The sequence below is a fragment of the Lissotriton helveticus genome, chromosome 2_1 (genome assembly GCF_964261635.1).
Source record: "Lissotriton helveticus chromosome 2_1, aLisHel1.1, whole genome shotgun sequence".
NCBI lineage: Eukaryota > Metazoa > Chordata > Amphibia > Caudata > Salamandridae > Lissotriton > Lissotriton helveticus.
The window spans coordinates 596,019,274-596,042,431 of NC_136059.1; the positions used below are offsets into that span (position 1 = coordinate 596,019,274).

A 23,158-nucleotide genomic window follows, 5' to 3' on the forward strand; every position below is an offset into this window, starting at 1 on the left:
GATGTGGTACTACAGAGAGCTGCAGTGGCGTTGTGTACCACGGCTGTCTTGCCCATGTTGGTGCTATTAGAATCAATGTGAGAGAATGTTGCCTTAGTTTCCGTACCACTAATGGAATTAGTGGGAGAGGTGGAAAAGCGTACCCAAATTAGTTTGACCAGTTCATCCATACCGCATTGCCTTTGGATAATGGGTGTGGGTATCTGGCGGCGAAGCTTAGGCATTTGGAGGTGCTTTGTGGGGGAAACAGATCTATCTCTGGTTGTCCCCACATTGGAAAAAATGGCTGAAGAGCCTGAGTATGCAGCTCCCATTCGTGTATCTGTTGTCTCTGATTTTTTTTGTCAAATCTGTTTTATTAGCATTTTATATTTTTCAAAATACAGTGCAAGATTCAGGTAGCAAAACATGGCAATCCAGTCGCATCAGGTCAATGTTGATGTATCACATGTAGCCATGCTGACATTAATACATACGGACAGTGTATGCACTTTGGTCTAGTATATACACGCAGGGGTGAGTCCCAGTGTCCTTTGGCATGTTATATGACTGCCTGTCGGTCCGATCATGCACGAAAGCATATTCACAGGGTGAATCCCACTGCTGCGGTCTTACGTTCAGAGATGACATTAATCCAACAGTTAATGCAAACATTTAAACTATTGCGGCAAAACACATACATTAGCACATGGCATTCTTCTCCCCCAGCCTCAACACCCCCCCCCCCCCCCCCCCCCGGCGCCCCACCCCATGGATATCATTATGCGCGAGTCTGTATGCATCACAGCCCTACACGGCCAAATGCGTATGTACCTAGCGTGACAGAACGCCCTCACAGTAAAGTGACCCATGGCATTTACGGCCGCCCGGGGCAACTGTTTAGACCGTTCTAGCATCGTGTACGTCTATCTCCTCCGGCAGGCGTAAGGCGTTAAGCATGCGCTCCCACCGCTCCGCCATAGGTTCCTTCCGGAGTCCGGTCGTCTCCTCCCTCCGGAGAGTTATCCATTCCGCCCTTGCCCACGCCATAAGGGAGGATACCCACGCTTGCGCAGCAGGTGGCTCGCGCGCCTTCCACCTCCTCGTTAGCAGTCGCTTAGCCACCACCAAACCCAGATCTAGAAAACGGGACAATGCCTTATCTTGGGGTCTCCTCTTGAATTGGTGCAGAAGGTATTCAGGCCAGTTGAAGGGAATGACACGGCCCGTACACGCCCCAAGTGCTCCGCGCACCGTATGCCAATAAGCGCCCAGCCTGGGGCAACTCCATAGGAGATGAACCAGCCCCGCATCTAACTCATCACACCTAGGGCAAGACGCGTCAGAGCGGTGGAAGTATCTATTAATTAGCTCAGGCGTCAGGTAGGCTCTATGGACAATGAAGAGCTGTATCTGGCGAAAGCGCATATTTCGGGGGATGCGTACCGGGCTCCTAAGGAGCCTCTCCCACTCCTTATCAGTAAGCGCCCTGTCCATGTCTCCCTCCCACTTGCCTCTGAGAGGGGCCAAACTAATCTCCGTGTGTGCCCGCAGCGACGCGGCGAACCAACGGACTAAGTGCCTACCTCTCCCCATAACGTGCAGGTACTGCATTGTGAGATGCTGTGCAGGCTCCGTCGCCATGTCGCCCCAGCGAGCCGCCATCTTTGCCATGAGGGAGCGGTGCAGCAGAAACCCCCCAGGAGGTAGTCCATCTTCAGCTATCAACGTGTCGTAGGCCACCAGCTCTCCATCCCTGTACAAGTCCCCCAACGTCCGGATATCAGCCTCTCCCCACTGCTCCAGCAGAGGGTGCATGTTCGCCCCTCCGCTTCCAGGGGAGCCCTCTAATGGTATAGCAGGTGCATATGGGAGCACCTTGCAGGTGAGAAATAGGGCTCTACGAAAGCATTTGCATGCTACCGCCAGCAGTGGCGGAGTGGGCTTCTCAGGCGGCGCCAGTGGATGGAAGAGAGCGACGACGCGGCCTAAAGAGTACGGTGGTTCCGTCGTGGCAGGGTCTTCCCTACCCCTATCCGCCAACCAGCGGGCAATCCATTGCAGCTGCGCGGCTAGGTAGTAATGCTCAAAGCAAGGGGCCGCCAATCCTCCCTTGTCCGTTGGTAGGACAGCTTCGGCAGCCCTAACCTATGTCTGGACGTGCCCCAGATAAAATCACGCAGGACCACGTTAAGTTTAGAAAAGAAGGAGGCCGGGACAAACAGAGGCAAGTTAACAAAATAGTATAGGAGTCTGGGAGGCATGATCATTTTGGTCAGCGCCACTCTGCCCGTAATCGTCAGCGGGAACATGGACCAAAAACTTATCTGGGACTTGAGCGCTGTCACCGCTCGCCCCAGGTTCCCATCAAACAGGTCAGCTGGTTGGCGGTAAATCTGAATCCCCAGATATTTAAAGATATCTGCCCTCCATTGGACTCTCGTGTCCCCCAGGCAGAACTCTGGATCTTCCACCTCGCTGTTGAACGCATATAAGCAGGACTTAGCTACATTTACCCGAAGGCCCGAGATTTCAGCAAACTTGTTCAGTAGCTGGGCCAACTGCTCCGGTATACCATGCAACGAACACCAGCAGGTCATCAGCATATAACGAGACCTGGTGCATAGCATCTCCATGGGGAATACCCGTGCCGAGGGTCTGCCGCATTGCCACCGCCAGGGGCTCTATCGCCAGCGCGAACAGCAGGGGCGACAAGGGACAACCCTGTCTGGTGCCCCTGCCCACCACCACTTCCTCCGAGATGTATGGACCTAACCTCACTCGCACTACAGGCCGTTTATAGAGGAGGTCAACCATGTTCAGGATGTCCGCATCAAACCCGAAGCGCACCAGCACCTCAGCCAAATACCCCCACTCCAAGCTATCAAAGGCCTTCTCCAGGTCAATCATCAGGCAACCCGCCCGAGGCCACCTCCCCGCCGCCTCAGCCGCCACTCTGAAGAATCTCCTGAGATTCAGGGACGTGGACTGCGCCGGCACAAACCCATTTTGGTCAGCGTGCACGAGATGGGGGACCACTGGCGCTAGCCGTTCGGCTAGCAGCTTTGCTAGGATCTTGTAATCAACATTGAGCATTGCCAGCGGCCTGTAGGACCCCAGATGTGCCGGATCCCTATCAGGTTTGGGCAGAGAGATCAGGAACGCCTCTTGCATGGATGTGGGGAGCGATCCCTCATCTATCGCCGCGGCATAGGTGCGTAGGAGTAAGGGGGCCAGGGAACCAGTGGCAGGGCGATCAAGTCTAGAAAGTCGCCTAGTGCACCCCCAGTACCAGTGCTAGTAACTCCAGATAATTTATGTGGAGTACCTTTTGTTTTATTGTCCACGTACTTTGTACTGTGTGACTTTGTAAGTGCGCTCCCCATCCCGTGAGAGATGCGTCTGTGGTCAGTATTATTTGTGGAACTGGCTCTATAAACGGCCGGTCCTTTGAAAGGTGTTTGTTGTTCCACCATTGCAGAGAGCGTCTACCACCACCAGAACTGTTATTTCCTGTCAAGCCTGATTCCACTGACCTGCCAAGCATTCTTGTATGGGGCGCATTTGTAGTCTTGCGTATGGTACTATGAAAATGCAAGGTGCCATCATTCCTATTAACTGCATAAACACTCGAGCTTGTAGTGAGTGTTGTGCTTGGAATGTTTTGATGAGATTCTGCATAGCTTGTATTCTCAGTAAGATGGGGTACGCTATTGCCTTGGAGGTATCTATTGTGGCACCTAGGTACTGCTGAGATAGGGACGGTTGTAGATGTGATTTCTTTAGATTCACTGTTCAAGTTCAAGTTCAAAAATTTGTATAGCGCACTACTCACCCAGAGAGTCTCAAGGAGCTTGAGAGAGGGGGGTGAATTTACTTATCTTTACTGTAAACCCCAACTTGTGCCGCTGGCAGATTGTTTGATGTGTGTGCTGTACGCATTGGTTGTATGACTTGGATTTTATTAGCCAGTCGTCCAGATATGGGAATACAAGAATGTTGTCCCTTCTTAAGTGTACTGCTAGACACTTTGTGAATAGTCGAGGTGCTGTTGTCACTCCGAAGGGGAGCACCTTGAATTGGTAGTGCTGACCTTCTAGCACGAACCTTAGTACTTTCTGTGAGACTGATGAATGGGAATGTGGAAGTAGGCATCCTTGAGGTCTAATGTGGCTAGGAAGTCGCCTTTCTCTAGCAACGGTAAAACTTGTTGTAATGTGACCATATGAAAATGGTCTGACTGTATGTACTGGTTTAGGGATCTTAGATCTCGAATTGGTCTGAGAGACCCGTCCTTTTTGGGTATGAGAATATAAAGGGAGTAAACATCCTGTGTTTTGATGTTGCTTTGGTACTGGTTCTATTGCATTCTTTTGCAGTAGTGCTTCCACCTCTTGCCTTAATAGTAAGAGGTGTTCTTGTGACATAGGACGTTGTCTGGGTGGTATTGTTGGAGGAGTGGAAGTGAGCTCCAGGCAATAACCTGACTGAATTATTTGTCACACCCACCTGTCTGTGGTGATGGAGTTCCAGACAGGTAGAAACTGTTGTAATCTTCCCCCGACCGGAGTGGAATGGTCTGGGGGGATGGAAGGGAAGTCACTGTTTGGGAGTAGAGGTGTTGCGATTGTTGTTGCCTCTGCCTCTGCCCTTATTGTTGTTTCCTCTATACCCTCCTCTATAGTATCCCTTACTGGGTGAGGTTTGGTTGGGCTGTTTGTAAGTAGAGGAGGTGTTATCAGTTTGGAAACCCTTTGATGTGTCTCTATACGAGGAGCGACGAAAGGAAGGTCTATGGGCTTGTGCTTGTAAAGCTCCCATTGATTTTGGGGTATCCGTATCTTTCTTCCTCTTTTCGAGTGCACTGTCTATATTTGGACCGAAAAGATGTTGTTGGTCAAATGGTTGGTTTAATATACTGGCTCGTACTTCTGGTTGGAAGCCAGAGATTCTTAGCCATGCATGTCTACGCAACAATACCCCTGTATTTACTGCTCTAGAAGCTGTGTCTGCAGTGTCTAGCGCGCATCTTATGGCGGTATTAGTTATAACTTTTCCCTCTTGTATTAAATCAGCAGCCCTAGCCTTATATTGTTCTGGCAGGTGTTGCATGAGTGACTCTAGCTCATCATAATGAGCTCTGTCATATCTTGCTAACAGAGCTTGAGTGTTAGCAATACTCCATATATTAGCAGCTTGTGATAGTGTGCGTTTCCCTGAAGCATCTAAAAGTTTTGATTCTTTGTCAGGGGGTGGAGCATCCCCTGTTGTTTGCGAGTTGGCTCTTTTTCTTGCATTTGACACTACCAGCTAGTTTAGTGGCAACTGCCCCTTAATGTATGCAGGATCAAAGGGAGCCGCTTTATATTTCTTTTCCAGTCTGGGGTTAATTACCATGGCCCTGACTGGGTCTTTAAATATTTCTGGTGCGTGTCTTACCACTCCATTAAGTATTGGAAGTGTGGTAGTGGTTTTATGTGACGTCGTCACAGTGTATCCATAAGAAAATCCTCTTCTATTGGATCTGTATGCAGGTCTACACCATGAAAAGTAGCTGCTCTATGGATGAGTTGTGTGAACCCAATGGTGTCATCTGGTGTAGATGGCCTAGACGGGTATGCCTCGTCTTGTGGAAGATCTGGTGCATTGTAATCTTCCCATGGGTCACCTGATGATCCAGCCATATCATATGGGTCATTACTTTCATCTATTTGCTGATAACTTTGTTGTGAGTATGTATCCCCATAATCCCCTTCTTGTGGTATTATACTATGTGTGATAGCTGGTGAGTGCACAGGAGAAATATCTGCTAGTATTTCTAGTTCTGGTGAAGGAAGTCTTGTAGGGGAAGTCTGAACATGCTTCTTCGGAGGAACAGGAGATGGTTTAGGACAGTCCATTTTCCTCTTTTCAGGCACTGTGTACACCTTTCCAGTGTTTGGATGAATTGTTAGAGTCTTTTGCCTTATATCAGGCTGGAAAAGCTCTTCTATAGGTAAATCCTTTTTCGGGGCCGATTTATGTGGATTGGAATCCTCAGGCTTAGTTTTCACAGTGTCTATTGGCTTGGAAACAGGTCTTGATTTCGGTTCCGAAGACTTTTCTATCTTTTTCTTTGGATCTGTGCTTTTTGGATCCGAAGCTTTGGCTGCGGAGTGTTTAGACTAATCCGCTTTTGGTGCCGAAGAGTGTTTCGGTATGGAAACCGCTTTTGGGTTCGCTTTTTTAGTTACCGGAGTCGTCTTTGTTTCGGTAACTTTTGGAACATCTTTCGGTGCCGAACTTGGTTTCGGAACCTCTTTCGGTGCCGAACTTGGTTTTGGTTCGGTAACTTTCGGCATTTATGGGTGTGTCGGTGCCGGTGTTAACTTCGGCTTAAGCACTTTCTGCTTTTCGGGACCGACAGTCTGACTCGAGCCTGAGCCGACTGGAGGCTTTTTAATACTCTTCGCTGCCGAGCCCGAAGGCAGGGCGTCGGAAGGTTTCGATCAGTGCGCACCCGGACCCGAAGGCGGGGGTGGAACCAAAGCCTGTCCCGGTATGGGGGGGTGAACAGGGTTGACGTTCTTACTCACCACCTGTTGACCAGCTGGAAGAAGATCATCATCTTCGGAACGATCCTCTTCACCGGAAGCTGACTCTGCTTCGGAGGCGACGTCTTCTTGCTGTTCTTCGACGTCTACCTCGATCGGCGCCTCGTCTATGATGAGGTCTGGTGTCGACGATGAGGACTGCTCCATAGCTCTTCGAGCTCGACGGTCCCTGATAGTCTTCTTGGACCGGAACGAAGCACAGGCCTCACAGTCTCGACTCTCGTGCTCTGGAGACAAGCACAGGTTGCAAACCTCATGCAGGTCGGTGTGGGGAAACTTGTGTCCACACGGAGGGCACTTCTTGAACGGTGTTCTTTCCATGAGCCAAAGGCCCAGTGGCGCAGTTGGGCCCAACGGCCCCGATGAGCGCTGGAATGGAGAAGTGGATCCTCTCTTCGACGCGGGCGACCGGAATCACTGTCGAAGACGATATTGATGTTTTAGTTGATTTATGGATTAGAAAAGAGATCGGTAACGGGACCGAACGATGAACACATCCAAGCCCGATGGCGGAAAAAAACAATCTGAGGATGGCGTCGATGCCCATGGGCACTACGGTCTAAGGGAGGGGTCACCTAGCAGACAAAGACTCTTCCAAGACAACAACAAAGTGTAATCATCCGGGCCCACCACCAGATTGTGATCTAATGCAAATGTGTGTGGTCTGCAGCCAATATGCCTCGAACATTCCATTCTTTTGTTTGCAAAATCAGATGGCAAGTAGATCTGTACTTACGAACCTTCAATTCAGAGATAACTAACAGCAATTCTACACAATCAATGGTTCCTCCAGATAGTCTCAATATTCTGATTAAAGACAAGGCAGCCAAGTCTCACCAGACACTTACTTATTTCAACATTAGTTGGATAAATTGCCTGGGAGTACAAGAAATAAATACTTTGTGCTGACATTTCACTAATCCCTCCATGAGTAACCACATCCCCGCCTCCTGGTGTGCTCATGAGCCCAGGGGTTTCACAATTCAATAGTCAGGGCATTCACTTACTTTCTATATCTCCTTCCCTATGAAGAGGTTGACAATATCCAGTTCTTACACATGTATCAATTATATCATATGGTGTTGTTAACAAGTGATTATTTGTCTCCGCTTTACAGAGCTCCAGCTCTAAAGGCATCATTTTCTCTAGTTCACCAGGTATTTTCCAGGTTTCCAATTTCACAGTGTTAAATATTGGACGGATTTGTTTGCATGAGCTGAAAGCCATTTTGTATTTCTGGCAGCCATTTTAGTTAGCCATGTGCTGCCACGAGCTCGCCATGTGCTCTGTCCTCCCTCAGTGTTGACTGCTCTTGTAATCGGCCTAGAAACAAACTATATTTAACATCTTCCACCTTCGCACATGCCCAGAAGGGCCTAGCTAGTAGAATGCACCTGTTTCTCTAGTGTAATTGTCAGGCTATTTTTACTGCTGTATGGAGAAGTAACTCTCCTCCCACTTTGATGAGCGAGCAGATCTTGTATGCCCATATCAGTCATTTTGCATGCTTACATGAGCCAGGACTGCCCCTTGGTCTTATGCTGAGTATGTAACCCTAAGCATATATAAGGCTTCTGTTTTCTGTACTCCCCAGACTGCCTCATTCAGTTGCTAAGGCTTCTGTGTGACGTAGTCTCACTCATTTGAGGTTAATAAAGATGCTCTTTTATATTTCAGCTTCTGTGCCAATTTCTCAGTGGGACCCCTAAGAAGGTTTTTTGATTTCTTCAAATGGCGCTCCAACGCGGTCCTCATCAGAGAAGTGGCTATCTAAGGGACTGATCTTGTCAGGAGACAGAAATCTACTGAGGAGGACAGTGCATGATTCTACTAAGGAGGTACTCTGTGCACAGAGATTCTAGGGATTCTCTGTCTCTGCAGCCCAGTATATTTCTGATCTTCCTGATTTTGATCCTCCACATGATGTCACTCCTGACTGAGAACCTTTTTGGCGTGAGTATTCTAAAAAAGACCGTTAGGTCATTCAGAACTTGTCAGTTAGAATTTGGACAACCATTTGTTTGGTAAGAGTCGTTCTTCAGCACTTGCTTTGGTTTTGATGCCTTTGATTGGTAAGATAGTTTAGTAACGCTTAATGTGGCTTTGGAATTTTGGAATTTGGGTTGGCCAACTTTAGATTTGTATGGGATAGATATACGAATTGCAATTTGTGTAGGCAGGTAATGAGGAGATTTTTTTTAATTTGTTTGAACGGCGCAACGTATGAAGAATACCTTAAGCACTACTTTGATTATAATATTTGCATATTCTGCAATATTTTTGGCATCCCTGTTTCAAGCACACATCGAAGAATGTGTTACTTTTTGGAGGTACCATAGTGAGATGTGAAGTGAATTAGCCGGCTCCCCTGAGGGAATAGCTAGATAGGTTTAGGTATAAAAACATATTTCTTCCTTGGTGACTTATCCCCAGGGAATTAAAATATGACAAAATACAAACAAGGATCCTTATTTCTGCGCAATTTTATGAATGGAGAAATGCAGAGCGATTTTTTGGTGTTCTGCCAGCCTAAGCTAGTGAATTGAGTGTATTTTGGCTTCTAGGAAATAAAACAGTCTGTTGTTTTTTTTTGGTTTTTTTTTGCAGTCTTTTGGAATACCATTGAGAAGCTCTTCTTGTAAATATGACTTACAACTAGTATTTACAAATGGTTTGGTTTAAGTATAGTCTGTGGGCTGTCCTTTGTTTCTGTCCTAAGTGTTGATCTGTTGGTTAAATGTGTGTTTAAATGTCTATGTGGTTCGTGTTTTTACACTGCAACTTCTGTGAGTAAATAGAGATTGTGCTATTTGTGAAATAATGGGTCTTGAGCCAGCTGTGTTGTGTGATTCTGAGTGTATGACCCCTTCTATATGTCTGGAATGAGCTCAATGTGTGTTTGTGTTTTCTTGCGGTCATCAGTCTGTTATGCAAAATGTCATTTAATTCATATTAAATAAAAATTAAATAAAAATCCAGAAATGAACCATATGATATGCTAAATAATTATGTTACTATTTAAATGATAGAGTAAGGAACTATGCACATGTACAAACTGCTAATGCTTAAAAGATAAAATTAGAATTCACATTCAATAGGAATAAATAGGCCTCAAAAACCAAATTGTGTGTTTTGTAAAGAATAAACAATTATAAAGCATTTTCCTTAGATACATTGTATTAGATATTAACAGGCAAACACATCATCTGAGTAAATTGGATTTTGTTGAACTAAACACATATTATAGAACATGCATTGAAATGCCTCAGTTTTAAAAAGACTGCCACCGTGCTTACGTTTCAACACTGAAAAAAGGTTTCCTCAGCTGTGTTTTTACTGCCGCTAAGCAAGCAGCTGTTGGTTTTGTAGGCCATGGAGAGACAGGGATGTTGATTCGGCCAGGATTTTGCAGTGCTAGCAGGGTATAAAATCCTGCATTTCAGACTGCTGTTTTAAAAAGTTACAAAAATCAGGTTCATTATTTTAGATACCAGGAAAACATTTAAGGTAGAGATTTTCATTCTTAAAGCCTTTTTTTATAAGCATATTTGTGGTTCTGATGTTAAATAATTGTCCTTTTAAAAAGTGGCGCAAAAATGTGTCCTGTTTCAAGTTAGGCTTCTGTGCTTAGGCTTGTGAATGAATGCGTCTAAATATGATAGACAAGGGATGCAGCTTGCTTTTCCTGAGGAATTGTTTTATTAAAAAATGTTTTTTATTAATTATGAAAAAAATAGTTTAAAAAAAAAGTGCTTTTATATTCGTTTTTTAATATTTATAAAGCTTAATACTCATACTGTGACATCCTAGCATTACAATAAAATTTAAGATGTGTTGTACCGCATAATGAGGATATTTGCATATGGAATTTCACTCTGCGCAGGCGTAAAAAACTAATTTTTATACGGGTAAACATGAGATATTTCTGATGTCCCATCTCTGGGCTATCTAGAGAACATTTTGATAATGAATATTATGCAAAAACATTATAGGATATTCATTTTTAAGTGCCCCAAATATCAAAGTCGAAATTGAATATTTAAACAGCATTTATTCAATCAATCAATCAATCAATCAAAGCATTTGTATAGCGCGCTACTCACCCGGAGGGTCTCAAGGCGCTTGGGGGAGGGGGGTCCTCTACTGTTCGAACAGCCAGGTCTTGAGTTGCTTCCTGAAGGAGAGGTGGTCTTGGGTCAGGCGGAAGTGGCTGGGGAGGGAGTTCCACGTCTTGGCAGCCAGGTAGGAGAAGGATCTTCCTCCCGTAGTGGCTCTTCGGATGCGGGGAACGGCGGCGAATGCGTGGGTGGTCGATCGTAGCTGGCGGGTGGGAGTGTAGAAGGTCAGGCGGTCGTTGAGGTATCTGGGGCCCTGGTTGTGGAGAGCTTTGTGTGCGTGGGTGAGGAGTCGGAACGTGATTCTCTTGCTGACGGGGAGCCAGTGCAGGTCTCTCAGGTGTCCGGCGATGTGGCTGTGTCGGGGGATGTCCAGGATGAGTCGTGCTGAGGCGTTCTGGATGCGTTGGAGTCTTTTCTGAAGTTTGGCTGTGGTTCCGGCGTAGAGGGTGTTTCCGTAGTCCAGTCGGCTGGTGACGAGTGCCTGGGTGACCGTCTTCCTGGTTTCGGTGGAGATCCATCGGAAGATCTTTCGGAGCATCCGCAGGGTGTTGAAGCACAACGATGAGACGGCGTTGACTTGTCTGGTCATCGAGAGGGAGGAGTCCAGGATGAAGCCCAGGTTGTGTGCGTGGTCCGTTGGCTTGGGAGCGGTGCCCAGGGCAGGGGGCCACCAGGAGTCGTCCCAGGCGGAGGGCGATGATCCCAGGATGAGGACTTCCGTCTTGTCCGAGTTCAGTTTCAGGCGGCTGTTCTTCATCCACATGGCGACGTCTTTCATCCCTTCATGTAGGCTGGTTCTGGCGGTGGCGGGGTCGTTTGTGAGGGAGAGGATCAGCTGGGTGGCGTCGGCGTAGGAGATGATGTTGAGGTTGTGTTGGCGTGCGATGGCTGCGAGGGGGCTCATGTAGACATTGAAGAGGGTGGGGCTGAGTGATGATCCTTGTGGTACGCCGCAGATGACTTCAGTGGCCTCGGATCTAAACGGGGGGAGGCGGACTCTCTGGGTTCTTCCGGCGAGGAAGGAGATGATCCACTCCAGTGCCTTCTCCTGGATTCCGACGTTGTTCAGGCGCTGCACTAGGGTGAGGTGGCAGACCGTATCGAACGCTGCGGAGAGGTCCAGGAGGATGAGGGCCGCTGTTTCCCCGTTGTCGAGCAGGGCTCGGATGTCGTCGGTGGCTGCGAGGAGGGCGGTCTATGTGCTGTGGTTGGCCCGGAAGCCGGACTGCGAGTGGTCGAGGGATCCATTCGTCTCGAGGAAGGCGGCCAGCTGTGTTGACAGTCCTCTCGATGACTTTGGCAGGAAAAGGAAGGAGCGAGATGGGGCGGTAGTTTTTGAGGTCGGTGGGGTCCGCTGATGGTTTCTTCAGTAGGGCGCTGAGTTCGGCGTGCTTCCAGCTCTCTGGGAAGGTGGCGGTGTCGAAGGAGGTGTTGATGATGTCCCGGAGGTGGGGTGCGATGATGGAGTCGGCCTTGTTGAAGACGTGGTGAGGGCAGGGGTCGGTTGGTGATCCGGAGTGGATGGAGTTCATCGTGCGGATGGTGTCTTCGGTGTTGACCGGGGTCCAGGCGCGGAGGGTGGTGGTGGGGGCGTTGGTACGGTCGTTGGGTGCGTCAGCTGTGTATGTCTGCGATCTTGCTGTGGAAGAACGAGGCGAGCGAGTTGCAGAGGTCTTGCGAGGGAGTGATGTAGTTGTTTCCGGCGCTGGGGTTCAAGAGCTCTTTGACGATGTTGAAGAGTTCCTTGCTGTTGTGGGTGTTGTTGTCCAGTCGTTCCTTGAATGCGGTTTTCTTGGTGGTGTGGATCAGCTGGTGGTGTTTCCGGGTGGCGTGCTTGAGGGTGGTCATGTTGTCTGTAGTCGGGTCTCTGCGCCAGGCTTTCTCGAGGGCCCGGCAGTTCTTCTTGGAGCTCTTGAGTTCGTCGGTGAACCAGGATGCTTTCTTGCTGCTGGGTCTGACGGGGGGGGTCTTCAGTGGAGCGAGGTCGTCTGCGCAGTTGGTGATCCACCTTGTGAGGTTGTTGGCTGCTTGGTTGGGGTTCGTGGAGCTGGCGGGAGGGTTCTGGCTCAGGGATGTGGTGAGTTGGTCGATGGTGATCTTGTTCCAGCTTCTGCGGGGAACCTGTTGCGGGTGGTGGTGAGTGGTGGTCCTACTGAAGCTGAAGTGGATGCAGCTGTGGTCTGTCCAGTGGAGTCCGGTGGTGTGGCTGAAGGAGATGTCCTTGCTGGAGGAGAAGACGGGGTCAAGCGTGTGGCCGGTGTAGTGGGTGGGGGTGGTCACCAGTTGCTTGAGTCCGAGGTTGGCGAGGTTGTCCAGCAGGGTGGTGGTGTTGCTGTCGTTGTTGTTCTCTAGGTGGAAGTTGAGGTCCCCAAGGAGGATGTAGTCAGCGGAGGGGAGGGCGTGCGGACTAATGAAGTCGGCGATGTCTTCGCTGAATTGTGTGCGTGGTCCCGGGGGTCTGTAGATGAGGGTGCCTCGGAGGGTGGTCTTGGGGTCGGTGTGTATCTGGAAGTGCAGGTGTTCGGCGGCTGTGAGGGTGTCGTCGGAGTTGGTCGTGATGCGGATGGTGTTCTTGTGGACGATGGCGATGCCTCCTCCGGTCTGGTTGACGCGGTCCCTCCGGGTGATCTTGTATCCGTCCGGGCTGGCGATGGTGATGTCGGGCGCTGAGGAGGCGTTCATCCATGTTTCCGTGAGGAAGGCGACGTCTGGTGATGTGGAGTCGAGGAGGTTCCAGAGTTCGACGGTGTGTCTGTGGACAGAGCGGGTGTTGAGCAGGATGCACTTCAGGTGGTTGCTGCTGGTGCTCGGCTTGGCGGGTGCGGTGCAGGTCCGGATGCAGGAGAACTTGCAGGATTGGCAGGTGAAGGGTCCGTGGGTGCGTCCTGGGGTGGCACGATGGCAGCCGGGGATTCGGCCGGTATTGAGTGCGTTGAGGGTGGCAGTATCGTAGGTCCGGCGGGTGGGCTGGCAGCTGCGGGGGCCAGGGGGTCTGGCGCTGGGCGCGGTCCAGGCGCGGACGGGCGCAGACGGGCTTGCCATTGGCGCACCTTCGGCGCACAATCGGCGCGCCCGCTGCGCGTCAACGCTGCGCGTACGCATGCACTCTGCCATAAATGGAGAGTTGGGGGGACGGGGCGAAGGAGGAGCAGCTGAGAGGCGGGAGCGGGGTGGCGAGTGGGGGGGGTGAGCGGTGCGGTGATGCTGGAGGGAGCGTGGGTGGGGCCGCGGGGAAGCAGCGGCAGGGAGCGGGGTGGGGCAGGGAACAAGCAGTGACAACGGGACAATAAAAGTGAAATGCGCTACAAATGACGAAACAGACAAATACAAGTACTATTCCCATTCAGAGCAGCTTTAAAAGTGCCTTAGGCTTCAGTAAATGCATACATTTAGGTATAATACAAATAGCTGACTTCTATATTGTTAGACAAGTATATTACACACTGCTTACAATTGAAAATATGTATAAAAACCAGCAGAAGTTATTAAACTGACAAACAGGGGAATGGGTCAGCTTTCTTTTTTCAGGGTGACTTTGAATAGGGAAAGCTGCATGGAATACTTTGCACACAGAATAGGAAGCCTGGCAGGGCCACCAGAGCATGGTCTGGTTTGACATCTGAAACTTTTTGAAAGACAAGATGGCAGCGCAGGGAAAAAAGAGAAGTTTTATCTTTTTTTGGGGGGGGGCAAAAAACAAGCACTTTATGCTCTCATGTGATAGAAAACGATATAATGGTATATGTGAACTTTGATTAACAGATAAGCTTTGCCATCCTGCCCAGCCGAGAGCTTGACCCTCACTGTCCCCCTATCGGTGAGATGCTTCTCCATTTTGGGGTGATTGGTGGAAACACTGAGGTGCAGAGCAGTGAACTTGAGACACTGGAGGGTGGTTGAGTGTTGGACCCGGGAGCTCTGGGCCCCGTTCCCTGGGGGTTGACACTGGAGCTGGGCCGACTGCCGAGAACTACCTGCGAGGGGAGGCACCCTCAACCTGAACACATGATGCTAGCGTAAGGACAGAGCCAGGCACTCAGCACACCCCCCTTGAACTAACGGATTCCTTAGCTCATAAGAGCGTTTGGACGACAACATGTTCTGCTGTCGACCTTTTGGCATTGTGTTGTTGTTTACCCTTTTCGCGGAGTTGGTTGACTTTTTCAATCCCCCTTACATTTTCCTTGGAACATACGGACATGTGAGAGTATATTTAGAAGCGCTATGTGGGTGTCTGCCGTGTTTTGTGGGTCTGCCGGTAGCTGGGGGGGGGATGGCTGGGGCCAGGGAAGGTAGAATGGATATGCAATGGCTGCGACGGGCAGTTCATAGTCCTCGCTTCCGTCTATGCTCCTAACACTGACCAGGGGCGCTTTTTCAGGCAGCTATCTACAGTGCTGGCCCCATTGCATGGAGTGCCGCTCCTTCTTGGGGACGATTACAATGCTGTTTTGGATGTTGCTTTAGACCGCTCATTTCCTCCCCTGGTAGACACGCCAGTAGCTGGGGCAATGAGGGCACTTACGGACTGGGCGGTGCAGTGGGACCTACACGATGCCTGGCGTAGCCGTAACCTTCATGAAAAGGTGTATTCTTACTACTCATGAGCGCACAGACTTCACGTCAGATTAGATAGATGCATGATGACGAGCGACCTACTTCCACATGTCACAGATACCAGATACCTCGGCCGCACCCACTCTGACCACAATCCTCACACTTTCGACTTTGCTTGGGAACGCCTCCACCCACCGATACCGACTTGGCGACTTCAACCAGACATCTTATTGGACGCTCCATATAGGGAGGCACTGTCGGTCCGCCTACTGCAGTATTTTGAAGAAAATGACAACACAGCGTCCTCCCCGCAATTGGAATGGGATGCGTTTAAAGTGGTCGCTAGGGGCCACTGTCTGGGAACGCAGGCGGGTATGAGGAAACAGATAGAGACGGAACTGACACAGGTCGAATCTGACCTGTTGGGGGGGAGCAGGAGGCAGCGGGGGGGGATGACGGGGCTTTGTCGGCGGCCAGGGAGCGGCACACACAACTGTTGGACAAGTTGAAGAACCTGAATTATGCGGGTCACTCGGCGCGAACGCATCGCCTAGGTGATAAACCTAGCAAATTGCTATCATGGTTGATTCGACGAGACGCTCAGACCGCACCGGTAATGTCTATACGCACAGCACCAGGCACCACTGTTTACACGCAGAGGGATATCCACGAGGCCTTCAAGTCGCATTATGAAGACCTTTACCGCTCCCGACTGCGAATCTCAGTTGACAACATTTCGGCATATTTATCGACCTTGCATCTGCCAGTAGTTGCTAATGAACAGCGTGGAGACCTAGAGGCACCGCTCACGTCGGAAGAATTACGTGAAGCCATCTTTTCCCTCTCTAATGGCAAGTCCCCGGGTCCTGGTGGACAACCTGCGGAGTTCTACAAAGCTTACTCTGCTATCCTCATTCCCGAATTGCTACGCATGTATAGGGCGGCTATAGCGGACTCGGCCCTCCCACCTTCATTAAATGAGGCGAACTTAGTATCTCTTTTGAAACCGGGCAAAGATAAGCTCAGTTTGGGCTCGTATAGACCGCTGGCCCTCCTCAACACTGACTAGAAGATCCTGGCGTCCATGTTGGCCCAGCGACTGGCTCCCTTGGTGCCTGCCTTAGTGCACACTGACCAGAACGGTTTTGTGCCGACTCGCAGTACGTCGTCCAGAGTCTAGCTCTGGCCCAATGGCCTTCTTCGGGGTGCCTGGTCCTGGACCTTGAGAAGGCGTTTGACTCCTTGGAGTGGCCCTACCTGAGGTTAGTGCTAGAGAAGTTTGACTTGGGAGATGCCTTTCTCCAAATGGTGGAGCTCCTGTATCGGGAACCTGCTGTACGTGTCCGAACGGGCAAACTGTTCTCAGATCCAATTAGAGTATGCAGAGGTACTAGACAGGGGTGCCCCCTCTCTCCCTTAATCTTTGCGCTCATGATGGAGCCCTTGGCCGCGCAGCTCAGAGCCTCCGGCGCGGACTGGGGCATCCCTTTGACCGACGGACTACATGCAGTGTCGCTGTACGCAGATGACTTGCTTCTCTACATTCGAGATCTAACCTGCTTCCCACGAGTACTTACCGATATATTTCGCACATTCGGGGAGATGTCGGGTCTTAGGGTCAACTGGGCAAAGTCAGGTATATATTTCTTTGCTGTCGACACCCCAGAGAGTGACATCGAGGTACTGGGTGAAAGACTTGTTTGGTACCCGACCACCTTCCGCTACCTGGGAGTGTACATATACCGGAACCCCACTGACCTGCTGGATGGTAACCTGGTACGAGCGGTTACATCGCTCACGACTCAGGTAACTTTCTGGGGCTCCCTCCCACTCAATGTCCCAAGCCGCATTACACTGTCGAAAATGATAGTGTTACCTAAATTGCTCTACTTTTATGCCTATCTTCCTGTTTACGTCCCGACCCGAATGTTCCGAGAATGAGAAGCCCTAACCAGACGACTGATATGGAACAAGGGGCGACCTAGAGTGGCGCTTAAGACACTGTATGCCTCGGCAGAGAATGGGGGATTGGCGGTCCCTAATCAGGAACTCTATTATTTGGCGGCCCAGCTGCAGTGGGTGACCTACTGGCTGAGCGGGAAGAACCTGGAGGACACTGCCACGGACAACGCAGTTATGACGACGGAGCAAGTTCATGCGTTGTTCCACCCTTTAGCTAAAACCCAATGCCCAGAGCAAATACATCTGGCGGTAGCACGGAAGTGCTATGTGAGGAGTCCGAATCTCACGCGCTCCATTAAACCGTATGCCCCAAACTTGCCATTGCTAGGAATGCCCTGGGAGGGTGGCGCTCTCACGGAGGCGACACTGAGTAGCTGGACACGAGCTGATTTAGAAGGACTGGGGACCTATTTGTGGATGGTGTCCTAAGTCCGTTCGAGACCTTAGCGGCAAATACGGGGCTCCCTGTCGGTCAATTCCTAACGCACGCGACGATAATACACTCACTCTCGCAGGCCTGCGGTGCCCTCGCGGAAGAACCACAAACTCATTTGTTAATACAGTATTTGAATGTGATGGGGAACGGTTCCCACATTGTCCATTGGCTAGCGCAGGCCCTGCATACACATACTCAGTTCATCTCACAGCGCTTGCGCGATAAATGGACCGGAGACAGGGGACGAGACTGGACGGATAAAGAATGGACAAGGGTGCTGGCTGGAGCATTGAATGTCCCGCGCAACTCTGGCTTCGAAATTATCCAATATTACATTATACACCGAGCGTATTTATCCCCGGACAAAATAAACCGCTACTATAGCCTTACAGCGACGGCGTGCCCCAGGTGTGGGTTGGTGGATGCAGACTTTTTACACATGCTCTGGTCGTGTCCACTCCTGCTGGACTACTGGACAGCAGTATTGACCTCTCTGGCGGCGGCTACGGGGGGAAGTTTGCCACATACATGGGAGGCTTGCTTGTTAGGCATGTTTAGGCGGACGAAACAGACGAAAACTCAGGCCAGATTCTGGGACCTGGGATAAATAACAGCAAAGAGGCTTATTACCAGGCGCTGGAAAAATGGTGAACCTCCCCGGGCCCTGCACTGGCGCACCTCATTTGATAATTGGGCACAGGCTGAAAGCGTGGCTCTGCGTAGGGAGGAGACTGCGGGGCTCCGTAAGTATCCAATAGCTCACACTTGGGATGACACCCTGGCTGCCTTTCATCAGGCGTGCCTACAAGGAGGGATCGCATAGAAATTCCTCCCTCTGATCATCGCCTGCCCCCCCATCCCCTAATCAACCTGATTGCTCCCCTAGCATGACCCCTGGGACCTTTCCTGATGCCTTCCCCCCCCTGCCGACACTGCTGCGGCGCGGGCGCTGGACGACCCACGCTGCAGACGCACTGACATGCACACACACACCTCTGTCCGTATTCCAGTACAATCTGTCCTAACAAAAGCACCTTAACTCAAAATTTTTATTTTTGGATTCTTCCCTTTATGTTATTTTTCAGTCCCTGTTTCCACAAGGTCTTACTAGTTGTTTATAGTTATGAGCAAAAGGTATTGGGTATAGATAATTTGCAGATCATCTCTCTTGTGCTATGGTTGGTGACTGTATGATGCCATTGAATGCACAGGAGTAGACACCCCACCGGGACGAATGAGACACACACGGGCAGTGCACACGAGGCACACCCTGAGAATGAGGGATGATGACACCTGTTGAGTATGCTCTATTATGCGGAAATACTTCAACCGCCCAGCTCCCTCTTGCTGCCCCCTTCTAACAGGGAAGCCAACAGTGGCCCAGGACGCACTGCATCTGACCTTCTAGAGGCACTGCTGTCAGTCTCCTGACATGCCCAAATCCCTCATATACTTGTCACATTATCACCATAGGTACCTTATCATATAGGTTTGGTTCTGCCGGACGAGACTGAGTGACAGTTGTACTCCTAGCAAACTGTTGTCGTAAAGAGAAGTTTATGCACAGCTGTATTTAACATCCTTGTCACACTATGCTTTCACCTGTCTTATTTTCTTCATGTGTATGACTATATACAGACAATGGATGTGAAATGTTATATTTTATCAGTGCTACTGCTACACCATTTTACTCCCCAGTAATTTCATGAAAAAATGCAATAAAATATATTCCCAAAAAAAAACAAAAAACAGATAAGCTTTGCCATATTTATACAGCATTAATGCTTAAAAGCTGAGGCAATGAAATTTAGTTTGACTTCATGTGCATTTTGGCACCTATGCTCTTCTCCCTTTATATTAATTCACTGGGTGAGTCCCTAAAAATTGCCTCTACAGATGTGCCTCGTATGGGTGGTTCCGTGATGCCGGTACTTTTATATGCCGACGACACGGTACTGATGTCAAGGACCCCTAGGGGTCTTCAACATCTATTAAATACTTTTGGGGCTTTCATGCAAGATCTGGAATTAGTGATTAATGCAGGAAAATCACATGTTATGGCTGTGGGTAATTGCAAGAGTAATCCCAGAACCTTGTTCTGTAATGGCTCTACACTTACTAAAGTTAAAGCCTTTACATACCTAGGAGTGGTGTTCGACGAGAAGGGGACATGGGCACCACAAATCCAGAACAAGACCGCTGCAGTAAAACGATCATCTGCTGCTATACTGGGGTTCGCAAAACGCCTTGGCGGCAAACCTCCAGAGGCCATACTATCCATATATAAAGCTAAAACCCTGGCAATAGCTAGATATGGAGCCTCTATTTGGGGTTATAAGAACACAACCCACATTCAAAGAGCAGAGAATATATTCCTGCGATCTGTTCTGGGCTTACCAAAATCCACACCTGCTTTCTCAATCCATATGGAATTAGGGATGGGTTATATTGAAGATATGTTGTCCCTGGCACCATTAAGGGCATGGATTAAAACTTGGCTTAATCCCAATTTAACACTTAATCACAAGATCATTAAAGACTGCATGGGGCGGGATCGAGTTGCAGAGATTGAGTGGCTTGCATACATTAAAAAAACAGCAGGATATCTGGGCCGCCCTGATCTATATACTAATCCTGAAGGCCTAAAAAAAGATGACATCAGTTGGGTAAAATTGGAATATGTAAAGAAAAGAGAAGCTGAAAGAGAATCTTGCGAAATCACGAAGCCAACCGTGAGATCACATTTCCTGACAATTACATCCTTAGCTATCGAACCATACTTGGCGATAGTAAATAAACCTTTCCACCGGTGGCTTCTCACTAAATTTCGATTCAATCAGGCTCACCTTTTGCTGGGTGAATATAGTAAATGGTGTAAGCCCCGTGAGAACGCCCCCTGCAAGTGTGACGATTTCTCAGACCAGGATTCTGTGCATTTTTTCTTTTTTTGTCCATTATTTAGAAATGCTAGAGAGAAATATATTAAGCCTATATTAAAAGAACAAATGTTTATCCAAGTTAAACCGGCTTTTTTGTTCCTACAGCTGATGGAAACACCTTTAATTATGTATGGGGTAGCAAATTTCCTTACAATGTCTATTAGGTCCAGACGAAAAAGACTTCAATCACCAACTACCTGATTTAGTCTTTGTAAAAAACCGTACGCCTTGCCAGGGTAGCACTATAAAATGATTGTATTATAGGCTTGTAAATATTATTATAAATAGATCATTCAATCATACCCTTTAGTACATCCTGTGTAAATGAACCGAAATTCTGTAGGTTACTATAGACAGTGTAAATATGATGTAAATTCTTTGTAAAATCCTTGTAAATATATCTTTGTATTATTGGAAATTTGCACATAATGTCTCTTGTTTTAATCTTGTTATATAAAAAATTCTTTTGTATATCCCTGTGATCAACTTTGTATGTATAGCATACTTTTATGATTTTTATTTAATCGAATAAAGTGTTTTTGACTCTGACTCTGACTTCATGTGCCCTCAAGTTCATTTGTACATTTGCTAAAAGGATTGGGGTTTGGGTATTCATGTTTTGTTAGCTCTTTCAAAAGTGATGTGTACCTCCTATAACTTTGTTTATGCCCAGTTGCTACACATAGGGGTTGATAGTGTTGATAGAAGTGAAACCTGTTTCAGGTTTCCTACTGTCAAAATGGGGGAAGGAGGCTATCTCCTCCACAAATTAAGGCTAGGTAATATGTATGTTGCTCTCTCCTTTTCTCAATTTTTTTAGCCTGTCTAAATTGTCTGTGAAATAGCAATGAGACATTTAATTGGCTATTCAGTAATACTGTTTTAAACATTATTAGCATTAATAAAATAAATAAAATATATATGTTATGTTACTGCCCATCCTGTTTGATGAAATTATGACAGGTTCAGTAGTCTAGATTGTTGTTCCCTTATTTTGACCTTTAAGGGCAGCTAGATGTGGGTAGTTTTTGTTCTAAAAGTCTTAGGTGATAACACCAATATTGTATGTTATTCCATGCTACATAGTTTTGCAAGGGCATTGCTAGTTTTTTATTAGCTAGTCTGTGTAAATAAACGGACAGTCCTTATTAGAGCTGATGTTGCATAGTCTGGATCAAGAAAAGTAGAACGCAGGGAAGATGCCCATGTGATCCTTAGTAAAGATGTTTTGAAGGAAATGTTGTTTTATAGATAAGAACCCTGTTAAATTAGCAGTTTTAGATTTTCCTGCTTCTCCTATAACATGATAGCATGGTCCTAAAACGTACAATGTAGGTGCTTTTATTAAGAAGAATCATTTTTAGAAGTGTCTGCAGTCCTGTACAAGTAATGTAAAGTTTATGAGCAAAAGTGTAGAACATTTTCTTTTTTGAGAGTTTTCAGATTAGTACACAGGAATACACCAATGTAAGGATTTTGAGTATGTCTGTGTTGTTTTTCTCTTTTTCCTCTGAATTTAGTAAATTAATACAGACTTCCTTGGCTGCTTGGGATTGGGTGATATATTACTCTTGTTCACCAAAGAGTTCCTTTTATACTTGCCAATAGGTCCAGGCTGGTTTTTTTTTCTATCTCATAGATAGATGAAACTGGTTCTTGGGTGCCTTGCTAATATATGGGGCGTCCCAAGACTAAGAAATATTTTGCCAATATCCTCTCTGTTGATAGACTGTTTCTGTGCCTTGTCTAAAGACCTTTTGTTCTGTCCACCAATAGATATTTGCTGCTTTACAACCATTGCCAGAGGGGCCCGGACATCAGATTCAGCCTGGAGAGTCAGCGTCAGCATCAGTCCAGCTTGAAGCCAAAGTGAAGGTAACCAGCACAGGCATTGCTGGCAACTAGGACCTCAGTGAAGGCGGAAGCCCTGAAATGAAGTGTTTACCCCAGCCACTGTCTTGGGCGAAAGACGGGGTCACAAATCAGAAAGGAGAAATCGTGGATCATGCCCAGCTGAGAGTCACAGACCGACCAGAATGGCGAGGAGGCCTTACTTGAAGTTACCCCTTTTGAAACAAGGGTTGCTTCAGAGATCCTAACATCATGCCTCTGAATCCTGGTCCTAAAGTGAATGCAAGTTTGCTCCTTTGTTTGTTGGCCAAGAGATACCTGGGTACACTGGATGCAATGTGTGGCCCCAACGAATGAGCAGTACACCAGCAGAGCAATACAGGAGTTAGGGAAGGACTTGAGATTAGGGTACAGGTGCTGTGTCTCTGGTGTCGGTTAGATTGAAGTGAAGAAAACTGGTGCACTGCCTGGGACACTGGACAGGATCGCTAAGAGCATTTGCCTGGTGGGTGACTGCCCTATCCTGAAAGAACAGACTTTTTCCTTGAAACTGGGCTGTGATTCTTGAGTTGCGAGTTGTGCAGCTCCACCGTGGAAACAACAAGAGCGTGCTTGTGGGGCTCAAACGGACACAGGGAGAAGACTCCCCTCTGTCTTGGATGGAAAACTCCATGCTTTTAAAAACGTAAAACACAGATACTGGATGAAAGAGGCACTGAGTGT

General features: G+C 48.2%; 1 protein-coding gene across 3 annotated transcripts in view; it reads right to left on the minus strand.

Moving 5' to 3' along the window:
- BDP1 (BDP1 general transcription factor IIIB subunit) overlaps positions 1–23,158 on the minus strand; it is a 1,449,812-nt gene that overhangs the window by 1,316,193 nt on the left and 110,461 nt on the right. The gene's annotated exons all lie outside the window — the stretch shown is intronic.